This window comes from Lepisma saccharinum, chromosome 16 (assembly GCF_977018435.1).
Source record: "Lepisma saccharinum chromosome 16, izLepSacc3.1, whole genome shotgun sequence".
NCBI lineage: Eukaryota > Metazoa > Arthropoda > Insecta > Zygentoma > Lepismatidae > Lepisma > Lepisma saccharinum.
In genome coordinates, this window is record NC_139244.1 from 7,977,192 (window position 1) to 7,985,418 (window position 8,227).

The window sequence follows — 8,227 nt, forward strand, 5'->3', positions numbered from 1 at the left end:
GGTGCATTATATTATCGAATATGTGAAAAAACTCCCCATTTTTATGATACTTTTCATTGAAAGTTGGGCGGCCGCGGCCCACCCAACCCCTTTTATTGGTTTTGATTCCTGCACGGTTGCATGCCCTGATGTTCTAGCTGCTAAACAAAAGTTAGCCGAAGTAGATTGCTCAAATAGTCTCCGAGATATTACGTTTTTCTGAAATAAGTGTAAATATTTAAAAATCGCGAGCAAAGGCGGCGGCCAGTTTGGGGTTACTTTCGAAAATCCGCTCGGACTTCTAAAGGCTAAGCTGAGGCTGTAAAGATGCACTCAGCACACACAAGGACAAAACACAAGAATTTGAATTTGAATTAAAATTTTGGGTGCGTCATCACTTAGGCTATTTGAACGGCGACAAGGGTGGGCACGGGTGGGCAATTGCCCACCCAAAAATTGCTGTGCCCACCCAATCACCCACCCAATCAAATTTAATAAATATATACACGGGAAAATGTGAATGGTTCAATAAGTAAGTTTATTATGGTGTTCACTCCATGTATATTTTACTTGTGAATATTATCTATAGGTATTAGAGAAAAGTTTACATATTATCATTCAATAAAAAGCTTTGTTGTCCTTTGCCGAAACACTGATTTAGTGAATAGGTTCACGAAAGTCAGAGTAAATAATAAGTTGAATGGAATTAACTTAAGCTTTTCTTTCAACTTCCTTAACTTTATCATTGTAAAGCGAAAGGAATTTCCCAAGCTTTTGAAACAAAAACTGTGATCTAGTGGCCACTTGTATGCTTAAACAGCCAGTAGGCTTAGGAGGCTTTATGGGAGGCGCAAAATTGTGCACAATATGATCAAGATTAGAACAGGATTATGGGCCTGAGGGCTGCAGCTCCTGGCCTTCCCTGGGACGATGCATCAAATTGCTTTGAGAATGTACCACATAATGATTGATTTGATTTGATTTCAAATTAAAATTTTGGGAGCGTCAGCACTTAAGCTATTATGCTCCCGTCACATGATACGGGGGCCATCCCCTTACCATTACAAATAACAACTTGAACGTTGCATAACTAAAAAAATTAAAAAGTTCTGACTTCAGTTAAAAGCTGAGGCTGTAAAGGGGCACTCAGCACACATAAGGACAAAAGAACAGGACAATACAAACAAAATTATACTGGCCATGGGGCCAGTCGCCAGAGCCTCGTTAGTCTTCAGTCCAGGGTGCACTAACGTGGAAGTGAGGTTGACATTTGGGTGTACTACGTGGAAGGTCACCCCTTACACCCCGCCACATAATGAAAAGAAATAGATACTTGAAATGTGGCAAAAAAATAGAAATATAATTAACTGTCTGCCATAACTTGGCCAAAAAGTTGTAACTGAAACTGAGTGTAGAAGGGGTGGAGTGGAGTTGCTTGATGTTGTCAACTCCGGGTTTCCGGCCTGGGTATGATTAAGGTGATCTGTTAAACAAATAAAAACTTCTTCTTCGCGTTGCTTCCTCCAGCAACACCCAAATTTGTCTAGTTCAGTGGCGTACTCAAGGGGGGTTACCGGGTTTAAACCCCCTCCCTTGAGCTTTTGAAATATTATGGAAAATGCTGTAGAAAAAAATTAAAAATGGCTAATTTATCACAGTCAAAGATCTGCGACAGTAATATTAATAATAATAACAACAATAATAACAATACTAATAATAATAATTTGAATTATTATTCCTATGCAGCATGGAAAAAAGCGCAACATTCCAAACACACGCGTCTTTAATAGTGAATGCCTTGAAAATAAACACGAATTCTTGAAAATTAAATATGAGGGCAACTATGATTTAAAATAAAAAAGATGTTTTGTATAGTCTACGCGTTTACTTCGTTAACGTCGAAGAACTGAAGAATGCCGCCGTCACGAACGTCGGTGGGGATAAATAGCGGGCGAGTTGTTCTCGTCCAATCACCCTCAACCTTCAGCCAATGGGCGCAGCTGTCATTCTGCTCGTCTACTCCACGTGGAGTCTCAGTCACATGACTGCGGATACGCTGTTGCCGTACTCTGCAACTTCAATGTGGAGACCGTGGGAAGGCACTTGTGCGCGGAGGTACAAGGTGGCGTAGAGTAGACGTTGAGAGTAGATGTGTGGCAACATAGTGCGTTGAATGTGATTGTTGCAGCTGGTGGGCGTGCTCCGTGGACTTCAAAGCCAGCCGAGCGCGTCGATTATACATCAGCTGCAACAATGTTCCACGAAAATGTATTTTTTTCTGTGAACAATGAGCTTTAACTAAATAATGTTCTTGGTTCGTTGTTGAATACCCAATCACCAGTCCGCCTTCCCATTGTTTACGCGGTACGTTTGAATTTCTGTATTCCAACAACAATAAACTTAACTATTGTGAAATGTTTTGTTGGTAAGAACAGCGAGACAATCTAGATGTGAATTATGGTGCTCGTGCATAGTAGATTTTGAGAGAGGTATTGGCGCGTTTCTCATAAATCTTTACAGTGTAGTTTGGGATCTGTCGATATGTCTAAACAATCTAAGCGGCCGCAAAGTTCAATTTTGCAATTTTTTTGCAAAAAGTCGCGCAGGGACTTTTGCGAGAATTGTGAAAATTCCTTGCTTCGTCGCAGTGTGCCGACGTTATTGCGAACGTTCTTCCCGGTACTGATTTCGCATACCCTTGTGAACTCTCAAGTGATGCCGAGTCTACATCTACATCATTAAATAATGTTGAAGAAGTGCTTTGTGAATCACTTAGAAGTGATAAATGTGTTGGAATGTCTATAAACTTACTTTTGAACGAAAACATACTCAGTGGAATTTAGCAACATGTATCCTCGCGCCTCATCATCATCGTGGGTGAGTTCCATAGGTAAAGGTAATGTAAATTTCCCCGTGCACATAGCACCGTGCCATGAAGGCACACAAATTCTCGATCTCGGCCATTTTGCGAGTGATGTGATCAGCACCATGCTCCAGCAGCCTTTATCCCCCAGGGTTGCTCTCAGGTACCATCCATTGATATGAGGCTGGGTGCGGGGACAAGGCTGGATATATTCCAACCAATTCCGGGAATCGAACCTGGATCTCCCACGAGGTTGTCAGACTGGACCACCGAGGCTCCTTGGATGAGTTTCATATTTTCATGATTTCAATTAATTTAATATATTCGCTTGTTTTTATGGATTTTCTTCACACTTAAAATGTCTTACCTATCTAGACAATTATTTCGTAAGAAAGAAACAAAAAATGCTCCTATAACACAAGTATGCGACCAATTTGCTTCAGCGAAAGTAATTACATTTACAGAAAGCTTACCATCAGTGATGACAGAAATGACATTTCGTTCCTTCTCATCACGTCAGGAATTTTTTTTACGCTTTTTCAATTTCTAACGAAGCAGCCTTTTTGCTAGTATAAGACAATTAGTTAGGATATATCTACTTAAGTAATTTGCAGTTAATTTCAATTTTGTTTTAAGAAACTTGGCGTCCAACAATGGCCTGATATTGACTTTCAATAATGCCCTGATATTGGCTTCCAACAATGCCCGAGTATTGCTGATACAACAATGTCTACCTATTGTTTCAAAATGCACGCGAAGAAAATACTAATTTCTTCACTGGCGTTTGTTAGATTCATTTGAGAAATGCTGCTCACTTGTTGAACTGTTTTTCTGTCTTGGATTTAACTGCTTTCAGGTGGTCTATATGTGCTTGCGTGTGAGCTTATCGAGGAAACCTAGTTTTGAGATTGTACGCAGTGGCGGCTGGCCAAGTGCAACAAGTGCAGATGTTTTCACCTAATTCTCAAATTAATATTGACATTTTTCATTTGCTTGTTAAATTAAACTATTTCCCAGCAGAACGCACACGATAATACTCAAATAACACGCCGCTCGGCGCTACGCACGTATTGAGTTCGTCCCAACCCAAGAGCAAACACCGCTAGGTTGCGGAAGACTTTAGCCGGTTGTCATGGCAACGGTGACGTCACCTAGCGTTGGAATTGAACGGGTGTCGACATCTAGGTGCATCAGTTCTCTCGTCGACAGAAAACATTGCATCCAGTGGTTGTGGCAAAATCGTTCCGTTCTCGCGAGATCTTGTTCCGCGTTTGTGTTTCGCGTTTCCTATCGTGTGTTGTATTTATGTGTTGAACTGTGGTTTGTACACACAAATTCGAAAGAAACGCCCTCCCTTACGGTTATGCAACCCGTAATTTTATATCATCTAGTTTCGCCTGGTAGAGTAGTTCCCGAGAAGAGCAGTGTTTCCAAACCTATAACTGTAGTGTTTCCAACCCTGTATTGGTAGGTTGGTTGTTGATTTGGTGTTTTAAGTCCACAATACACAGTATGACTAATCGGGACTGGACCTACAGTTTAAAGTGGGATCCGAACCCCTTTGTGCCTCCACCGGGACTCCTTGATTACAAGGCGACGACGATACCATTGCGCCATCCAAGCCTGTATTGCTTCGTAGAAGACGAAACCTTCACGTAAACTTCTTCATTCGTGAGTTACATTTGGTTTACAGACTCAGATTACAGGACACTCTTTTCCTGTATTGCATGTGTTCTGGAGCATTTATTTTTCCTTCTGCGGAGAAAATTCTGTTATTATTTTACATCTTATTTTTCGCAGCTTCTCTACCATTTATTGGCTAATCGCAACAATGAGGATGAATGATGACTCGATGAAATTGATAAGAGGACAGTCATAAAGAAACCATGGGGGCTAGATTCATATTATTATTATTACTAGTATTATCTTTCTTTTTTTACTTTACTTTTGGCTAATCGCAACGATGAGGATTAGTGTATGATAAAATGCATGAAGGAACACTCATAAACAATCATACCCAGGCCGGGACTCCAACCCGGGAATTTCGGCAGCGAGATCAAAAGCCGACGGCTTACCACGCTCGGGCACAGACGCGGCCAATTATTATTAGTGATATTGTCTTAAGTAGTGTATTTTTCCACCATATTCTTTCATACAATCATGCAACTGATGAAAATTAAAATGTTAAAATACCTGCCTACGTTTTTTTTTAAAGCTTGCAATGTAAACCCCTGCTGCACGAAGCCAAATTGTGGGAATACGAAACAGAACCAAGTTAACATATCTTGACCGTGGAAAGTGTTAATACAAAATCTAGAAAAGAGCCATTTAACAGTTGCCTGATTGCTTTTCCATTTGTTGTATGGGAAGAATTGTCTGAAATGTGTGTGTAGTGGCAGGCAAAGGAGAATACAAAGATCGAATAGAGAGGCAACACTGTCACTGTTCTGCACTGCACAGACAACGCGTCTCGTCGAGTGGGCGGGGCACTGTGGGTGCGAGCGACCTGCTGTTGCTTCTGCAAAAAAGAACACTGACAGACAACTGAATGACGCTCCGCTTAAAATCTAGTCAATCGAGAAAGGATTTTTTGAGGAAGTGAATTGAAATATAAACGCCAGAATTTGGTCTAAGCCTATAATGGTTACTCGCAATAAGAGCGGATCAATTTTTACATGTGGAATTCCGTAATGAAGGAGGCAACAGGCCGCACTCCACACCTTTAGCCTGGTAACACTAATAAATCATCTCATTATATGCGTTCGGTTATGCTGATAGTCATGTTTAATATATTACCTTCAAACATAAACAATATCATGGACTCACTCAGAGGCAGAATTCAATTTTACGCTTTACTTTCCTGAAGATATTTTAGCAATATAATCATTCCGCTCCATTTTCGTATTCTCAATTGAACTCGCACTATTTTTTCCAGAAGTTGAGTCCCACCTCCCTTCTCCCACCTTAAAAATTCTTGGGTGAGAGGCTAAAAACTATACTAAAACTGAATTACAGACAATACTTTACGACTCAAAGTGACGTGACCTAGAACGTAGTGAAAAATCACTGGTGCAAAATTCTACGTAATGATGATAAAATGAAGGTAGGAAAATGGATGTGCTAGAAAGTTTTACATACATACACACACATAGTTAGTTCCGTGTAGAAGACATTTCTTCACATTTTTCTCACCTTAGCTTCCTTCAATTCACGAAACTGTAAAGCCATGAACTCGTTAACCCCCTATAATCACGGAGTCCCAGGTTCGATTCCTGGTGGAGACACAACTGCCTAGTGGTTCGGATCTCACTTTCAACTGTAGGTCCCACTTCGGGTAGTCTTTCTGAGCATGAAATGGAATTAAAACACGGTAACCCATCACAACACACGCGCAGAGGGCGTTGAACGTCATGACTGACAATTATTACATACATCGAACTTTCAGCGAAGCTGGAATAAGGTCTATTTGCCATGCCAAATAGTGTGAATTTTCAGTCTTCTATACGAAGTGCATGCAAGTTATCTAAAAAAATGCAAATGTGAGGGTGAGTCGAGCTATGTTTCATTCAATAAGATCTTAACTTCAAACATATTTTGCTCTATAGTTGTCGATTTCGAATGGGCATCTAAGACTGGTTGCTTAGCGGACCGGATTTGGAGCAAAATCATGGACTGTCACAGTTCCAATCACACTACAGACATAGCAAAAATTGTTCGCCTGAAGATGAGAGAAGAGGTGATCTCTTGAAATGTCTCGAAATATATAGATAGAATATATGTTCAATCAAAAGGAAAAACAATGGATAATATCCAATTAAGTAGAAACGTTGTTAGAACCGGTGTTCATTCACAGAGCAAAAGGGTTATTGTGACAAAATCCTGTTTCCCTGCTGGCTACTTCCGAGAAGAGGGCTTTGTGAAGTTATCGTTTCTTGCCCAAGCGGTAGGCCTAATTGGTTGATTGACCACGAGTTCCTTCGTAGGTAAACGCGGCAACAGAGGATCACTGCCATAAAGGTGGTTCCCGCGTCGGCTGAAAGACCTACAGGAATTTAAAGAACCATTGTCACTAACTTCAGACAAACATCTAATAATTTCCTTAGGTTTCGAAGCTGATCCGAAGGGACAACAAATACCAAAAAAACGACATGAATTAAATGATCGATTGGTCCGTCCTTCTGTTGATGGATGGCAATTTATATTAACAATAATAATCGTAAGCTTATCATTCAAGAGTCAACAATCAAAGCTAATACGCATCTATAGATCAGAAATTACTAGAGTGTTAAAGTTGTTTTTGTACCTTTTGTTATTTTAAGTCGCTCTTCTGCCACTTTCGGCTAATGAGGATGAGTGACGATTAGATTAAATTGATGCCATGATACCAATACTGAAGCTGTGGCTCAAACCCGGAAATTTCGTGGTATCGGAAGTGGACCACTTAACGCGCTTGGCCACCAAAGAGAACGGGCTCTGCGGCCAAGCGCGGTTAGTGGTGGACTAACGATCCAGACACCGAATGTTCCGGGTTCGAGTCCCGCCCGGATCTTTGTCAATTTCTTAATCGTCAGAAATCCCTTCACAATCTAAGACATACCATTTTATCAAAACTTCATTCCCCTCCCCTCCACCTCAAATTTAATACTCAATCTTCCCAACAAAATTTCCATGCCAATTTTAGACTTCCTGCTGATATTGCTCCCTCCAAAAAAGCAATCTAAGACGTAATAGTAATACACAAGACTTTGGATTCCCTGCCCCCCAAATAATTATCAATCCCGCTACCTTAAAATCTCACTAACTTCATTAATCGCCCACCATAATTTCCCTATCAATCTAAGGCCTAATATGTAAGAGTTGGATATCGCCCCCCCCCCACCAATATTACTTATTACCCGTAACAATTCCCCTGACAATCTACAAATGACTATTTGTATAACAGCAATGGCTAATTGATGACGTAATTCAACTTGTGCCCTGTTTACTCAGTCAAATTTCCATCACAGTCTGCGCCATAATGCCCCTCCCCCTGGACACCCCTGATTTAGAACTGTGGCAACGTGATAGGTGTAATGTAACTAACAGTTAAGTGTTAGGAATGGGTGCATGTGTGCTGCGCATTTGAATTTCATGTGAATCAAATCTGTCAATAATGTGAATATTAATATTATAGAATATAATATAATGGTTCAGGTGTGCGAAAAAGTAAGCAAGAGCACCAAGGTATCAATAAGAAAGAATTGGAAAGATAAGTTGCATATGGAGATGTGTGTAATTATTAGTTTTGTTCTGGGATGTAGCAAAGAACATCGGTTAAACAGTGCGGAGTTTCAATACTGTGTTCACCCGCCGTTGGATTCAAGCACATCATCTAGTCGACGAGGC